Raw genomic sequence first — 18,978 nt, 5'->3', positions numbered from 1 at the left:
GTGTCCCACACAGGTGATCCAGTGGATACTAGGGGTGTCTCCATGTGTGAAAATTGTATAAAAAAAGGAAGTATTCCAGCTTTAGAAAGGAACAAAAAATTTCTTAAGCTTGGAACTCTGCCAAAACAGACATTTGTACGACACTTCCAAGCAATGTTTCATATTCCTATTTGTGCCCTCAAATATCTATGTGCTAAGTATACCTATTTTTTATTCACATAGGGGAGAAAAGACTTGGGACATCTGAGGACACCACAAACCCCACACCTCCTAAAGAAGGGGAAATCCCAAAACCATAAGCAGAGGATGAGGAGGGAGACATTTATGAAGTGGGAAAAATTGTCACCACAACAGATGAGTGTCTGAGACCACAGCTTCAGGTAATAGATGGATGCCTGCATATTTATAATACATGGTGTGTTTTTTTTATTTTAGGTGATGTGGATGTTGTGGAAGAAGAATCTCATTTCACAAGTGAAAGTGCCCAGATCCTCATCGGGGAGATAACGGGGTGCAATCATGATTTAGAAAATATAAAGGAAAACATTGATGATGTTCAACAAAAAATGAAGAACATCATTGATGTTTTAGGCAGAATATAAAACACACAAAAATTGTACCATTTTATCATGTATGTTTTCTTTTAAAAATAAGTTTAAATGTTTTTTAAAAGCCAAATTTTGAAGATGCACACGGTGTGTCAACATGTGCTGTCTGCCATCACGGGATATCAATGTACGCGTTTTGTGGGTGCAACCACTTCCTCGCAACTCACGTAGGTGAGAGGAAGGTGTTGCACCCCCAAAACACGTCCATTGATCCCCCATGATGGGAGCTAGCACATGTTGACATTAGGCATGGGATCAGGAGGGAAATCCCCAGTTTGAATTACAATTTGTATGCATCTTCAAAATTTGGATTTTACATGGGTGACATCACCCCATCTGATGAAGGCAATATCAACACAGTTTGGACATACTAAATGCCTGATATTGCCTTCACTTCAAAGTTGAACTTTGTAAGTTCCTGAGTTGTGTATGTTATGGTTTGAAACATGCCTGTTGAACAAAAAAAGCATATTTCTAATGTGAAAAAAAATGTAATACACCAAAGATGTTGGTTTGTTCAAAAACCCTTTTATAACGCACATGTGAATGTGCTTTGAGTAAAATGTTTTCTACTCAACAGTGTGTGGCTTCTTCTTTCAATGCTCAATAGCAATTTTTGTAGTAAGTTGGTGTTTACAATGACAATGGGGGTTATTTACTAATAGGGATGAGCTTCGAGTTCGAGTCGAACTCATGTTTGACTAGAACATCGGCTGTTCGCCAGTTCGCCGAACAGCGAACAATTTGGGGTGTTCGCGGCAAATTCGAAAGCCGCGGAACACCCTTTAAAAGTCTATGGGAGAAATCAAAAGTGCGAATTTTAAAGGCTTATATGCATGTATTGTCATAAAAAGTGTTTGGGGACCTGGGTCCTGCCCCAGGGGACATGGATCAATGCAAAAAAAGTTTTAAAAGCGGCCATTTTTTTGGGAGCAGTGATTTTAATAATGCTTAAAGTGAAACAATAAAAATGTAATATTCCTTTAAATTTTGTACCTGGGGGGTGTCTATAGTATGCCTGTAAAGGGGCGCATGTTTCCCGTGTTTAGAACATTCTGACAGCAAAATGACATTTCGAAGGAAAAAAGTCATTTAAAACTACTCGCTATTAATGAATTGTCGGTCCGACAATACACATATAAGTTCATTGATAAAAACGGCGTGGGATTTCCCCACAGGGGAATCCTGAACCAAAATTTTTTAAAAAATGGCGTGGGGGTCCCCCTAAATTCCATACCAGGCCCTTCAGGTCTGGTATGGATATTAAGGGGAACCCCGGCCAAAATTTAAAAAAAAATGACGTGGGGTCCCCCTCAAAATCTATACCAGACCCTTCAGGTCTGCTATGGATTTTAAGGGGAACCCCGCACCAAAATTTTTTAAAAAATGACGTGGGGTCCCCCAAAAATCCATACCAGACCCTTATCTGAGCACGCAACCTGGCAGGCCACAGGAAAAGAGGGGGGATGAGAGAGCACCCCCCCTCCTGAACTGTACCAGGCCACATGCCCTCAACATTGGGAGGGTGCTTTGGGGTAGCCCCCCAAAGCACCTTGTCCCCATGTTGATCGGGACAAGGGCCTCATCCCCACAACCCTTGCCTGGTGGTTGTGGGGGTCTGTGGGCGGGGGATTATCGGAATCTGAAAGCCCCCTTTAACAAGGGGACCCCCAGATCCTGCTCCCCATGTGAAATGGTAATGGGGTACAAAAGTACCCCTACCATTTCACAAAAAAACTGTCAAAAATGTCACGTAATGGGTGACCCCGCCCCCTCTGACGTCATGGGGAATGCAACAGGGAAGTCCCCGTCAAGTCCCTGTGCGTCAGAGGGGGTGGGGTCACCGGTTGGCCCCGCCCTCCGTTATTTAAGAACCGTCAGAAGACGAAAAGCGTCACACAGTGGGAGCCTCCCATCATGGATCCAGAGCGGCCCGAGAAGGAGAAGGGAAGAAGACGCCGTGGAGGAAGATGCTGAGATGACAAGAACACCGGAGGAAGAACCAGAAGAAGAAGAAGATGGAGGAAGAAACTGAAGGAAGATAGAAGAAAGAAGACAGAAGAAAGGAGATGGAAAAAAGAAGACTTTAAATAAAGGAATTGTCAAAAACTGTCTCTTGTCATTTTTAACATTTTTGACAGTTTTTTTGTGAAATGGTTACCATTTCACACGGGGGCCAGGATCTGGGGGTCCCCTTGTTAAAGGGGGCTTTCAGATTCTGATAAGCCCCCCGTCCGCAGACCCCCACAACCACTGGGCAAGGGTTGTGGGGCTGAGGCCCTTGTCCCCATTAACACGGGGACAAGGTGCTTTGGGGGGCTACTCCAAAGCACCCTCCTAATGTTGAGGGCATGTGGCCTGGTACGGTTCAGGAGGGGGGCGCTCTCTCGTCCCCCCTCTTTTCCTGTGGCCTGCCAGGTTGCGTGCTTGGATAAGGGTCTGGTTTGGATTTTTGGGGGGACCCCACGCCGTTTTTTTTTAAATTTTGGCCGGCGTCCCCCTTAAAATCCATAACAGACCTGAAGGGTCTTGTATAGATTTTAAGGGAGACCCCCACGTCATTTTTTTTGTAAGTTTGGTTCGGGGTTCCCCTGTGGGGAATTCCCATGCCGTTTTTATCAATTAAATTTTATGTGTATTGTCGGACTGACAATTCATTAATAGCCGTGAGTAGTTCTAAATGACTTTTTTTCCTTTGAAATGTCATTTTGCTGTCAGACTGTTCTAAACACAGGAAACATGTGCCCCTTTACAGGCATACTATAGACACCCTCCAGGTACAAAATTTAAAGGAATATTACACCTATAACCTTTAAAATTAGCACTTTTGATTATTCATGTTCGAGTCCCATAGACTTTAAAGGTGTTCGCATGCTCAAACAAATTTTTTGCCTGTTCGCATGTTCTGGTGTGAACCAAACAGGGGGGTGTTCGGCTCGTCCCTATTTACTAAAGGCAAATCCACTTTGCACTACAAGAGCAGTTTCAGTGCAGTTTCAAGTGCACTTTTGCATTGCACTTGGAGTTCAAAGTGGAATTTCCTTTAGTAAATAACTCCCACAGTGCTTTATAATTTGCCACAATCACGCCATTTTCATCACTCCACAAATTTCAGTCATGGTGCTGAAAATGATGAAGATTTTTTTATCAGTAATGCATTACATACATTAACAACAAAAAAAGGTGTGTGTGTGTAGCAGACCCACAACATAATAGTTCACTGAAGAAGAGATTGTCACCTCATGTATCAAAAAAATTACGTTTGCACTATTGAACAAAAAGGCAAAAAAGAAAAGCCCATTGGATAACCTAGGAGCCAGCTAAAAGAAACACAAGCAGTAAATAAAAGTAAATATTATTTAGGTATAAATAAAAAAATTATTTTTAACAGGTTTGTTAGCCATTTTGTGGCATATCAATGGCCCCCCTCCCCGCAAAGTACTCTAGATACTTTTCACAAACTTCATGGGCACTTTGGGGGGCAAGCCAGGACGGCCAGCTTCAAGAGCCATCAGGGTTTTTGTATCCGGTAATAAGCCGGCCTCAGTCCCAACTGAGGCCACATAGTTCAAAGTATTTTTTCGTAAAAAGTTATGCAATATGCAGCATGCCATAACTATATGATTGAGTTTATATTCCGCCATATTGATAGCTGTGAAGAATAGGCGGAACCGTCTGGCCATTATTCCAAAGGCATTTTCCACCACTCTTCTGGCTCTGGCCAGCCGGTAGTTAAAAACCCTCTGCTCCGGGGTGAGGGTCCTCATGGGGAACGGCCACATCAGGTGTTCACCCAGACCAAATGCTTCATCAGTGACAAAGACGAACGGGGGTCCTTCTACCTTCTCTTCAGCAGGTGGCAGTCCCAAGACACCATTCTGGAGCCGTCTGTAAAATTCGTTCTGGGCGATGACTTCACCATCCGACATCTGGCCATTCTTCCCTACGTCCATATACAGGAACTCATATGTCGCCGACACCACTTCCAACATCACAATACTATTAAACTCCTTATAGTTATAATAGTATGATCCCGATCTGGGGGGTGGAATGATGTGGACGTGCTTCCCATCTAGTGCCCCTCTGCAGTTTGGAAAGTCCCACCACTGGGCAAACTGGGTAGTCAAACAACAAAAAAAATAGTCATTTTGCACATAAACATTGCAAGCAGATTAAACACAAACATTCTTGGCCAAAATCAGTATTAACATTTCTTTGAAGGAGTATTATAGACAAAAAGAGAAGGTCCACTTATGAGATTCCTCACCCCCTCTGATGGCCCATTGTAAAAATTTTAGGGGGGAGATGTTTTGGACAGGTAACCCTCTCCACTTCATTGAGAGCTGAATGCATACATAATAATGTGTGTTTGGCAAAGTCAGCAGATAGAGAACTGGTATCGGTTGACTTAGCGGTTGGGGGAGGGAGGGTTCAAAATGATTTTGGAACCCTTAAAAAAAGCCTCTTGCACTCTGCATGAATTTAAAGACACAAATAACATGTGTACACATTTTAGGGGAGCTGACAAAATACATTGTTAAGTGACTAGGCTAGGTGTGTATGGGCCCAGGATAGCATGCTGGGGAGGTTAGTGAAGGCAAATATGCATGAAGGACAAAACAGGAAGTTTAAAAGCTTCCAGCATGCATGAGGACAAAGGGGACATTCACAGCATATTACAATCATTGTAATTAGGGAATGATGAATGAAATACAATACATTAGCAAACATGAAATACATGGAATGTGATGTTAAAGGAGAAAACTTACCCTAATATAGTCCTTCTGCAGGACCTGAATGATGGCAGAACAGGTCTCTGGAATAATGATCCCCAGAGCCTGGGGGGAGATGCCTGTCGAGAACTTGATGTCCTGGAGACTTCTCCTTGTCGCCAAGTACCGCAACGTGGTGACTAGCCTCTGCTCGGGAGTGATGGCTTGCCGCATGCAGGTGTCCTGCCTGCTAACATAAGAGGACAGCAAAGCCAACAAATGGTGAAAAACAGAAAGGCCTGAGAAGAGCGAGCTGAAAATCAGAAACGAGCAGACAAGAATGCACTGTAAATCAAATAGTACTATAATAATAATTATACGCACTGACAAACAAATGCAAACTGACTACACGCACTGAAGAACAGATACAAACCCACAAGCATAGACTGAAGAGCAGTAACGATCTGAAAAGCACGAGGCTGAAAAGCGCAAATCGTCTCTCACCAAACTTCTACTAACACAAGATTAGCAGAAAGAGCACAAAGGGTGGAGCACTTGGTATTGAACTTCCCTTTTCTAGTGCCACCGTACGTGTTGTACGTCACCGGCCGCGTTCTTGACATCACCAACTTTGTGTGACTGTGTGTATGCAAGACAAGTTTGAGCCAACATCCATTGGAAAAAAAAAACATGGATTTTGTTGTCGGAATGTGCGATCGTGTGTACACGGCATAAGAAGCAAATGACAAAGCAAAGAGATGAAACCTGAAGAAATTTTGCATTTTTCTAATCTTTCCATTTCCTCAGAAACATTATCTAAGATCATATAGATCGAAGCTCATTTCTTTATTCTGCGGATGAACGAAACAGAGTAGACACAAAAGTAACAATGTTACTCTGTATATTTCTATCTTGGGTTTGGACAGTTTATAAACACTTTGTCAGGTGGTCTGTTTTTCAACAGCAGCTTAAGGCTATGTTCACACTGCTGCAATCCACTTTTGATGAGACTTTCAATTAGGGATGAGCTTCATGTTTGAGTCGAATGCATGTTTGACTCGAACATCGTGTGTTCGGCCGTTCGTCGATTTACGAAAGATTTGGGCCGTTCACGCCAAATTCGGGTGACGTGTCACGGCCCATAATTCACTGCAGCATCACAGTGCATTGCGGGCTGATGATTGGCCAAGCATGCACTATGACCCGCATGCTTGGCCAATCACAGTACAGAGTGTACAGAGAGCCGTAATTGGCCAAAGCCAGGGATGCTTTAGCCAATTATGGCTCAGGGGGTTTAGTACATGCCCCACACTATATAAGGCAGCTTGCATGGCGGCCTTGTGTAGTGTGTTGCGGCAGAGAGAGATAGAAAGACAGAGAGACAGTGTCATTTGATTTAAGTTAGATAGAGTAGGCAGGTCGAGTCAGTTAGCTGCACTTACAGTGTATTGTGTATATATATGTATCCCATGTGTTGTATATATATATATATATATATATATATATATATATATATATATATACACTGTATTCAGTTTAGCTAGATCCGTTCCTGTTGTTCTCTTCCTAATATACTGACAGGCACCCTGTCAGTATACCCTGCACAGTTGCACCTACAGTATATCTACCTGAAGTCAAGTGCTTGTGTGCTTCTTCTGATTCTATTAATAGCACAGGCAGGCTCTTGAAGTATTTCCAGTTAGTTTACTGTGTACCCTGCACAGTTGCACCTGCAGTATAGCTACCTGAAGACAGGTGCTTGTGTGCTTCTTCTGATCCTATTAATAGCATAGGCAGGCTCTTGAAGTATTTCCAGTTAGTGTACTGTGTACCCTGCACAGTTGCACCTACAGTATATCTACCTGAAGCCAAGTGCTTGTGTGCTTCTTCTGATTCTATTAATAGCACAGGCAGGCTCTTGAAGTATTTCCAGTTAGTGTACTGTGTACCCTGCACAGTTGCACCTACAGTATAGCTACCTGAAGACAGGTGCTTTTGTGCTTCTTCTGATCCTATTAATAGCACAGGCAGGCTCTTGAAGTATTTATAGTTAGTGTACTGTGTAACCCTGCACAGTTGCACCTACAGTATAGCTACCTGAAGCCAAGTGCTTCTGTGCTTCTTCTGATCCCATTAATAGCCAGGCAGGCTCTTGAAGTATTTCCAGTTAGTGTACTGTGCACCCTGCACAGTTGCACCTACAGTAAAGCTACCTGAAGCCAAGTGCTTGTGTGCTTCTTCTGATGCTATTAATAGCACAGGCAGGCTCTTGAAGTATTTCCAGTTAGTGTACTGTGTACTCTGCACAGTTGCACCTACAGTATAGCTACCTGAAGCCAAGTGTTATGTGCTTCTTCTGATCCTATTAATAGCACAGGCAGGCTCTTGAAGTATTTCTAGTTAGTGTACTGTGTACCCTGCACAGTTGCACCTACAGTATAGCTACCTGAAGACAGGTGCTTGTGTGCTTCTTCTGATCCTATTAATAGCACAGACAGGCTCTTGAAGTATTTACAGTTAGTGTACTGTGTAACCCTGCACAGTTGCACCTACAGTATAGCTACCTGAAGCCAAGTGCTTGTGTGCTTCTTCTGATCCTATTAATAGCACAGGCAGGCTCTTGAAGTATTTCCAGTTAGTTTACTGTGTACCCTGCACAGTTGCACCTGCAGTATAGCTACCTGAAGACAGGTGCTTTTGTGCTTCTTCTGTACTATTAACAGCACAGGCAGGCTCTTGAAGTATTTACAGTTAGTGTACTGTGTAACCCTGCACAGTTGCACCTACAGTATAGCTACCTGAAGCCAAGTGCTTCTGTGCTTCTTCTGATCCCATTAATAGCCAGGCAGGCTCTTGAAGTATTTCCAGTTAGTGTACTGTGCACCCTGCACAGTTGCACCTACAGTATAGCTACCTGAAGCCAAGTGCTTGTGTGCTTCTTCTGATCCTATTAATAGCACAGGCAGGCTCTTGAAGTATTTCCAGTTAGTGTACTGTGTACCCTGCACAGTTGCACCTACAGTATAGCTACCTGAAGACAAGTGCAGGTGTTCTCATACTAATAATACTACAGGCAGGCAGTTGATTCTGCTAGCTGCAGTATAATCGATATATATATATATATATATATATATATATATATATATATATATATACATCCCAGTTTTGTGCAGCTACATCTCACTGCAGGCCATTAGTATGTCTGGAAGGCCAACAAGGAGAGGCAGACGGTCACAAGCCAATAAAAGAGGGAAAGCAGGCTCTGTGTCTAGAGCCAACAGTGCTGGTCGAGGACACGGTGCATCCTCATCAGCACGTGGCTGTGGGACACGCTTGGCCTTTTTTTCAGCAGCTGGCCACGTTGAGCTGCAACATGCGGAAGACTTGGTCGAGTGGATGACCAAGCTGTCCTCATCCTCCTCATCCTCTCTCACCCAGGCTCAGGGTACTTTGTCTGGCAAAGCAGCTGCCAATGCGGCCTCTTCCCTCGGCTCAATGGCATCAGTCACTCCTTCCCTAGCCCCACCATGTCCTCCTGAGGAGTCCCTCGAACTGTTTGACCACAGTGTTGGGTACATGCTCAAGGAGGATGCCCAGCGTTTTGAAGGCTCTGATGATGGTACTCAACTAGAGGAAGGCAGTAACGTGAGCCCAGACAGAGGGGGTGCCCAAGAAGGACAGAAATTTGGCAGTCATGTTCCCCCTGCTGCAGCATACTGCCAGGTTTGCTCCAGTGATGAGGAGGGAGGGGATGATGAGGTCACTGACTCCACGTGGGTGCCTGATAGGAGAGAGGAGGAGGAGGAGGCACATCACCAACAAGGCAGGATGCCCTCCAGGAGCTAGCTTAAGGGCAGCACACTGACTGCATCACACCGCAGAGCTCCGCATGTACAGGGCGCTGCTGTCTCTGCACATTATTCCAAAAGTTCTTTGGTGTGGGCCTTTTTTGAGATGAGTGCATCAGATCGCTCCGCTGCTATTTGCAACATATGTCTCAAGCGTATCTCGCGTGGCCAAAACATCTCCCGCTTGGGCACCACATGCTTGACCAGACATATGTTGACCTGCCATGCAGTTCGTTGGCAAGCGTACCTAAAAGACCCACACCAAAGAACAAAGAGGACCTCTCCTTGCTCCTCATCAGCTGGGATCTCTTAGAGGAGAGGAACGAAGGTGTACTTGGTGGTGCAGCGGTTCTTGGGCAGGTATATGGGCTTACAGGATGTCCTGAGGCAGGCCAGGAAAGTCTGTGTGCATTTCCGCTGGTCGTATAATTCCAGTGCTCGGCTGGCTGACGTCCAGATGGGATTTAACCTGGCCAAGAACTGCCTAATCTGTGAGGACCTAAGGTCTTGTGGCACCAGCACCACCACAACCATCACCAAAGGCCCAATTTTTCTGACCCTGTTCAACATGGAGCATGTAATTACAATTCTTGATCTAATATTTCACAGCAGGGCCCTGTGAGGGCTTACAGTGTTGTGGCAACACCAACACCTAAGGCCACAATTTCTGCAGAGTATATAGGGCAGGCCCCTACTTTCAAACATCCAACCTACAAAAGACTCCTACTTGCAAATGGAAGGAGACAACAGGACGTGAGATGAAATCTACCCCTAGGAAGGGAAATTCTCTCCTGTAAGAGTTAATATGGGAAAAACGTTTCTCCTTTCCACTGATGCTTTATCACCAATCCTTGTTTCACTAAAAACCCCTGATTTTCAAAAAACATTTGTCATTGGGACAGAAAGTGAGGTGAAATCTTCTGAAGAGGAGCACAGACAGCACAGCAAATGTCACTGGGGTGATAACCCTTCCCTATGTTTTCCAAAAAGCTTAAAATAGATTTTTTGGCTGGAGCTAAACACTTTAAAAATGTACCAGTTCAAAATTACAGACAGATTCTACTTAACAACAAACCTACAGTCCCTGTCTTGTTTGCACCACCTGTATACTGCTGTTCAGAGGGCCTGGGGCCCCACGCCTTTCCTTTTTTTAATTTGGGTGAGGGGTTCCGCTTAATATTCATACAAGACCCAAAGGGCCTAGTAATGGACTGGGGGGGTACCCATGCCGTTTGTCTCACTGATTTTCATCCATATTACCGGGACCCGACATTACATTAAAGCCGTAAGCAGTTTTAAATTACTTTTATTCCTTTAAAAATGTAATTTTCTACAGGGACTGTTTTAAGCACAGGAAATACGCGCCACTTTACAGGCATACTATAGACACCCCCAGGTACGATATTTAAAGGAATATTTCACTTTTTTTTTCACTTTAAGCATCATTAAAATCACTGTTACCAAAAAAACGGCCGTTTTTAAAACTTTTTTTGCATTGATACATGTCCCCTGGGGCAGGACCCGGGTTCCCAAACCCTTTTTAGGCCAATACTATGCAAATTAGCCATCAAAATTAGCACTTTTGATTTTGAACATTTGAGTCCCATAGACTTCAATGGGGTTCTAACGTTCGTGTGAAGTTTCGGTCAGTTCGCAGGTTCTGGTGTGAACCGAACCGGGGGGGGGGGGTGTTCGGCTCATCCCTACTTTCAATGCAATTATATGGTGCAACTTGGATGCTACTTTGAAGTGGTTTGCATATTCTACAGGGCCAAAATCATTTAGGAATCACACCAAAGCAGTACAGGAGCCTTCTCCAAAATCATTCCAGTCTGAGTTGCATTGATGCGAATGGACACTATTGAAAAAAATTTGATTTTCATTGTCATGAGATTCTGTGTAACTGATGTGACATCTGAAATCACACTAGTGTGAATGGAGCATTACCCCACTGCATTTACACAACAACCTCTTACTATCATTTTGACAGTCAGGAATTGTTGGTAAATGTGAAGGAGGAACAGGACAGGATGTTCTTCAGATGTCCTGTGGACTTTGATAACTTATTTTGGACATGGGCAGTGCAACCAGTGTCCACAACTGGTTAAGTAATAAACAAAGAAATCAAATTCTATCTCCACACCTTTTAAGCAGTTACAGCAACAGTTTTACTTTTGGAAAAAAATGGTTTAAACCATATGAATACAAGTTGAAAACTATAGGTATCCCTGGCAGTATTATATGGTTTATTTTAACCTCTGTAACTACCACGTTTGCATACCAGCTTGACTTGTTAAAAGAAGTGAAAAGCAACAGATTTACTATCACGAGTAACAGGTAATAAAACTATACTTTACTTTACGGAGGAGACTCAGGAAAGCAAAAACTATTGACAGACTGAACTATATATTTTTTGTCTATAGTTCTACTTTAAAAATATGATTTCAGTGGCTGTTATTACTTTAATACTACACACCTTCAATGGTGTAGTGCAAGTACCTGCCTGATTGCATACAAATCGAAAGTGTTTAGATTGGACCTCATATTAAATGGTTTTGGTTAAAGGAAAATTGTACAAGAAAATTGTATAAGGTATTGCCGGGCTTAGTGTGGGTCATTAGTAATACCAGATGGCCTTTTTTTTTAGAATCCACTTTTCAATTTTCCTTGTTGCTCTGTGCTCTTATGAAAGAGAGGCAGAACTAACGCAATGCCTTGTTTATGAACTTTGAAGACCCTGGACAAAGTGGGGATTATTTATGAAAACCTTGAGAGTGCAAAATCTGCTTCCAGGGTTTTTTTGTCAAAGCTTACTTGAACAAGCTGAAGTTAGAAGCTGATTGGTTTCTATGCAGAGCTGCACCAGATTTTGCACTCTCCAGTTTTAGTAAATCAACCATAGTTTATTTTAAGGAATCAATGTTACAAAACATTTGGAGAGAACCTAATGTTCCTCCTCCTCTATAGGATGATGTATGCCTATGAATCAGTCCATTCATTAACTCCATTAGCACTATTCATTGTTATCTGACCACTGCAAAAGTTCCCTAAGGAAGCATCAGCTTTACAAATTAAAATCTGCACTAAGATTAAGACTGGGTTCACACCATTGCGAAAATTCGCAATAGCAGGAGATTTTGACTGGCTCTCTATGGAGCCAGTTCACATATCTCCGTAATGGGTTCAGAGCATTTTGCATAAAAATGCCGTGCATATTTTGGTCTGTTTAAGCTCCGAATTCAGCCCAAAATTTGGGCTGAAAGCAGACCCGGATTGGTGAACCAGCATGCACCAGACCCCTGCTGTGAGCCGCATGCGGCTCATATGTGAACTGAATCTAAATGCAATATGAATCCCTAACACTCCAGTAATTTTAAAGCATTCAGCTGAAGAAAATTACATGTTTTTCTTTTAATTGTCTGTACGGATAAACATAGGAAGGTTAGTGAAAAACAGTTTATGTTGTGATTTTGGGAATAAATTGCTTCTTTTTACACGCAGCTACAGAGGACAGTAGGGGCTTGTTTTAAAAGTCTTTTTGCTGTGAGTTAGAAATATGACAATATTTTATAATTTTTTAGTTTGGACTGAAATGCAGTTTAAATGTAACAAATATTGCAATATTTATTCTCCTGGTTTATATTTTTTCACAATATATTCAGTAAGGAGCAATGGACAACCCCAAGTTCTATTTTCATTTGGTTTTTAGTCTATTTGTAATTCCTTTTCAAACTCTGATAGCTAAGCTTAAAAAATGGCCAGTGAAGCAAAAGCAGCTAGATAAAGAGAGGTTGAAAACAGTGAAAACAGAAAGAAACTGTAAGCATTATTTAAAAGAGGGATTAAAAACTGATTTAGAAATATTAAACGATGATTAAAACTGCAGAAATGTCCCACATTCTTTTTCTATTTCAATTTCTGTCTTTTATGAGCTGAAATCAGGCCAGACTGCATTCAAATGTAAGTTTGCATGGTACTACTACTGCACTGTGTTTGCAACCTGCGCTGGGGTGTCATTGAGTTAACATTGACACCTGCTGCAGATCGCAACTGCAGCTCATTTTAAACGCTGTGTGGAAAACGTGCGCAGAACAGCATCAGAGCCATCACCATGTTGGAACATGTGAGTGGGTAAAGAATAATGACGATGAAAAGGAACAGCACTTCTCACTGCTAATCTTTAAAATATTTTACAAAATGTAATTAAAGAATATACTGTAGGTATATGTTGGAAAAAAAAAACATTAGTTAGGATGTATATGTTTGTGTGTTTGTAGGTTGTTTAGCTCAGATAAACAGGAGGCTGATAATTATATGTATCAACAATGCCAGGACAAGTTCATCTGGTGCCCAGGGTGAGGATGCCAAACTGCACCCCCTCAAATGGAGTGGTGGGAAGGGCTGAGACTGGTGCATGCAGCAGAAAGCCTGAATGTATGTTATGGTTGAAATGGTTGAAATGGTGCCAATATTTGTGTCACACCACAGTTGAACTGAGGAGTTTAATATTGGTGTATATGTCCAACATTAGCATGAGCAAAAAAATGTCTGTCGGTAGTGTCACTGGAAGGAGAAAACTCCCCTTTGTCAATCATGTCACCATAAGGAACACATGCATCTGTTTTAGTGGTGTGACTGGAAGGAAAAAATTTCCCTATGTCAGTGGTGTCACTGAAAGGAAAAAATGCCTCTGGATTAGCAGCATTGATAAAAGGAAAAATACAGCTTCATCAAATGTTGGTATGGAAAAATTGCCACTGTGTTCATTTCAGGTTATATGGCATCTGTGTCAGTGGGATAAAGAAAGGGAGGGGAGCTGGGAGGTTGGGGGGGGGGGGGGCTCTGTGGCTGCGTTTAACTAAAAAGCTAATTCCTAGACAGTCTGCCATTAGCTTTGTCTGCCAATACAACCCAAAGTCTAGACAACTTCCCTGAAGCCCGCTACTGGGAGAGAGTGCCTATGTGGCTAGCTGTCTCTTGGTCTGACCTACTTGGACAGTAGTCTTTGCCACACTGGCCACATTCTAATGCTGTGCCCATGAAAGAGGGCAGGCCAGTGAAAGGCAGGCCACAGGTTTTAAAGTGCAGCAGTGCAGTAGGAGTTCAGAAGGTGGAACAGCTGTATCAGTGAGAGAGGAGGAGAAGAAGATGTGTTCTCAGTGGGCTCTCTCCTCTCTTCTACCCATAGTAGGCTGCTATTGGAAGGAGGAGACAATAGAATCCTCTTTCCAGCAGCTATCAAGACCCCTGCTCTATCTTACAGGAATGACACTTTTGTCACACTTGTTAGCGAGACAGCTGGATAATGAAGCTCCCACCGCAACCCCCCCCCCCACTCTATATATTAACATTGTACTAAGGACACGTGTCCCTTCACAGCCCAATGTGTTATACATGGATAGCAAACAGTCCCACTGAAGTCTTCAGTGTAGGATAAAAGAGTGTGATCCAGTAATGGACATTTGATCAGTCTAAGGCTGAATATTCCTCAGAGCAAAAGACCTAAGCTGAGGTAACAGGGGATCCTCATATTGTGTGTGGAGCGCTGAGATAATTGCAACTAGTGCAGCCTTCTACTCCCTTTGAAAAACAAACAAAGAGAATAGAAGGCTGCACTAGCTACAATTATCTCAGCACTCCACACACAATACGAGGATCACCCATTACCTCACCACAGGGCTTTGCTCTGAGGAATATTCAGCCTTATGCCCCGTACACACGGTTGGACATTGATCGGACATTCCGACAACAAAATCCCAGGATTTTTTCCGACGGATGTTGGCTCAAACTTGTCTTGCATACACACAAAGTTGTCGGAAAACCCGATCATTCTGAACGCAGTGATGTAAAACACGTACGTCGGAACTATAAACGGGGCAGTAGCCAATAGCTTTCATCTCTTTATTTATTCTGAGCATGCGTGGCACTTTGTGCATCGGATTTGTGTACACACGATCGGAAATTCCGACAACGGATTTTGTTGTCGGAAAATTTTTATAGCCTGCTCTCAAACTTTGTGTGTCGGAAAATCAGATGGAAAATGTGTGATGGAGCCTACACACAGTCGGAATTTCTGACAACAAGGTCCTATCACACATTTTCCGTCGGAAAATCCGACCGTGTGTATGGGGCATTAGACTGATCAAATGTCCATTACTGGATCACACTCTTTTATCCTACACTGAAGACTTCAGTGGGACTGTTTGCTATCCTTGTATAACACGTTGGGCTGTGTTTTTTCTATTTGAGCAATCGCTCTTGTAACACAACAGTTATCCACTTTATCATTTAAGTCTATTCCAACCTAGCTGTTTAGGATAAGTGTGTGAAGTTTGGATGACTGTGGTAGCTACCTGTACCTTGACAACATTGTCAAAATTTTTTAATGAATGTGGTGGAGGTGCATTTTTATCTAATCGTTGAATTTGAATTTGGTTTTTGCAATAAAATGTTTTTTCTATCACTGGCTGTCTCTCTTAGAAGATGCACTTTGGATTCTATCCACATTCTATATATGTTGCTTTTGATCTAGAGGACACACCTCATTGTTTTTTAGTTCTTAATGAGGTGACAGTGTTTCTTTTACTAAATTGAGGAATCAATGCTGATTATTCCTCTTTAGTTTTCAAAACTACTGTGGTGTAGCTCTAATGACTGTTTTTATTGTTATTTTCTTCACAAACAATATGCCAATGCACATTTAACATGAGTAACACTTTTTTGTGCTTTTTTATTATTTCCAAATAATCATAATTTGAGCCCAAAAAATGTGATATGTGTACCAACATCATAAATCAAAATGTAATTCCCAAAAATGTGAGGGTAATATCACTATTCTACACTCACCCACAAAGATCCGACAAATATCACAAAATAAATCAAGAAGAATAACTCTTGAGTAATGTAATTCCACCACCTGTATGTCCAAAGAAATGCAGTATTTATGTGTATTTATGTGTAGGAGGTCCTCACATGTGGCAGCTCCATGGTTTAGAGGTTAGAACTTCTGCTTAGCATCCCTGAGTATCTGGGATTGAATCCCAAACATGCCGCTTCATGTTGAGAAGTTGTCTCATCTCCCAGGTCCTAAAACTATGTCTTAATATAGTATTTATGTGTAGGAGGGTTCCACCACCATTGTAAATCTTGCCAGATACACTATCTAGCCAAAAGTATTGGGATGCCTGCCTTTACACATTCATGAGCTTTAATGGCAGCCCAGTCTTCTTCCATAGGGTTAAAATTTGATTTGACCCACCCTTCGCAGCTAGAACAGCTTCTGTGAAGGCTAGGGAGGCTGTCCACAAGGTTTAGCGTGTCTATGGGAATCTTTGACCATTCTTCTAGAAGTGCATTTTTGAGGCCAGGCACTGATGTTGGATGAGAAGGCCTGACTCGCAGTCTCTGCTCTAATTCAGCCAAAAGGTGTTCTATCAGGTTGAGGTCAGGACTCTGTGTAGGCCAGTCAAGTTCCTCCAACCCAAACTCAGTCATCCATGTCTTTATGGACCTTGCTTTGTGCACTGGTGCACAGTCATGTTGGAACACAAAATTAGGAGCATGAGATTGTCCAAAATGTTTTGGTATGTTTGGTATGCTGATGCCTTAAGAGTTCCTTTCCTTGGAACTAAGAAGCCAAACCCAACCCTGAAAAACAACTCCACATCATAATCCCCCATCCACCAAATGATTTGGACCAGTGCACAAAGCAAGGTCCATAAAGACATGGATGAGTGAGTTTGGGGCGGAGGATCTTGACTGGCCTGCACAGAGTCCTGACCTCAACACAACAGAACACCTTGGGGATTAATTAGAGTGGAGACTGTAAGTCAGGCATTCTCGTCAAACATCAGTGCCTGACCTCAGAAATGCACTTATGGAAGAATGGTCAAACATTCCCATAGACACACTCCTAAACCTTGTGGACAGCCTTCGGACTAATGCCGCGTACACACGAGCGGACTTTCCGGCATACTTGGTCCGGCAGACAATCCAATCTTGTGTAGGCTTCGGCTGACTTTTTTTCCCAAAAATCCGCCGGACCTAGATTTGAAACATGTTTTAAATCTTTCCGTCGGTCTCAGTTCCTGACGGAAAGCCTGTTCGTCTGTATGCTGGTCCGACGGACCAGATACGACGCAAGGATGGTATTGCATCTCGCGCTCGCTGCAATAGGAAAAACAAATTTTCCTATTGCGGCGAGCGCGGGGCATACCAGGCCCTTAGGTCTGGTATGGGTTTTAAGGGGAACCCCCTACGCCGAAAAAACGGCATGGGGTCCCCCCTAAAATCCATACCAGACCCCGATCTGAGCACGCAGCCTGGCTGGTCAGGAAAGGGGGTGGGGACGAGCGAGCACCCCCCTCCTGAACCGTACCAGGCCGCATGCCCTCAACATGGGTGGGTGCTTTGGGGGAGGGGGGGTGCCCTGCGGGCCCCCCACCCCAAAGCACCTTGTCCCCATGTTGATGAGGACAAGGGCCTCTTCTCGACAACCCTGGCCGTTGGTTGTCGGGGTCTGCGGGCGGGGGGCTTATCGGAATCCGGGAGCCCCCTATAATAAGAGGGCTCCCAGATCCCGGCCCCCACCCTATGTGAATGAGTATGGGGTACATGGTACCCCTACCCATTTACCTAGGGAAAAGTGTCAATAATAAAACACACTACACAGGTTTTTAAAATAATTTATTAGACAACTCTGGGGGGTCTTCCTCCGGCTTCGGGGGTCTTCTTCCGGCTTCGGGGGTCCCTCCGGTTCCTCTTCTCCCGGCGTCCGGTTGGTTCTTCTCCGCTCTCTCTGGCCTCTTCTCCCAGTGTTCCAGTTCTTCTGCCGGCTCCTCCGCTGTCTTCATGCCAATCTTTTGCCAGCAGAGGCCCGGACTTGACGGTCTCTTTGGCTGGACTGCTCTCTGAGCGCTCTGCTGTGACTTATATAGGCGGAGACCCCGCCCCCTTATGCTGTCACAGTCCCTGGGCATGCTGGGACCGTGACGTTTTAGGGAGCGTGGTCACCGGGTGATGTTGACCACACCCCCTGGGATTGCTGGTTCAATTCCCCAACATCCTAATGTTTGTGTTGAAGTTTATATGTTCTTCCTGTGTGGGTTTCTCACCACAATCCAAAGACATGCTGGCATATTATTTGTCTCCTGTCGAAATAGTCTCTAATGTAAGAAAGTTCGTTTTGGACTTTAGATTGGAAGCTCATTGCAGACAGGGACTGATGTTAATGTTTGTTAGCACTAATCATGCCCAGGGACTTGGACACTTAAAATTGTAGGGTTTACACTGCACAGGTACATAAGCTTAGAAAACTGTTGCTTTGTTTATGTGCATGCAAATGGACTTTGATCTTTGGCCTGTAGTTGGAAATTTGATGCACATAGCCAATGGCTAATACAGTTGCAAATAGTATTATCTGTTCCTGCTCATCAGGTGCAATCACTTTTTACATACATGAAGAGACAGATTGAAAAATACTGATGGGCATGTACTTCTATTGGGCGTGTGTCAGTGTGCTAACAGTGCAACCTTATAAAAAGGACTGCAGAGGCCAGGTTTTTTGCTGTGATTTGTGGGGGAGAAGGAATGATATTGTGCATATTGACAAACGCCCAACTAGGGCTGTTTGTGTGCTGAAATTCTTGTGCATTTTCATCAAAAGTGGGTGGGTTTATGTGGCCATGCTGTCAATGTTGTGTGTGTATATTGTTCCTGTCTGACCATGCATTCATGGTTTGGGAGCATGTGCTGACTTTTTACTCTTTGATCTCATTGCTTAATCATGTATAGGGATGAGCCCAATGACTT

The sequence above is a fragment of the Aquarana catesbeiana genome, linkage group LG02 (assembly GCF_042186555.1).
Source record: "Aquarana catesbeiana isolate 2022-GZ linkage group LG02, ASM4218655v1, whole genome shotgun sequence".
Classification (NCBI taxonomy): Eukaryota; Metazoa; Chordata; class Amphibia; order Anura; family Ranidae; genus Aquarana; species Aquarana catesbeiana.
The sequence above is the reverse complement of the archived record's forward strand: the minus strand, read 5'-3'. Positions refer to the sequence as shown.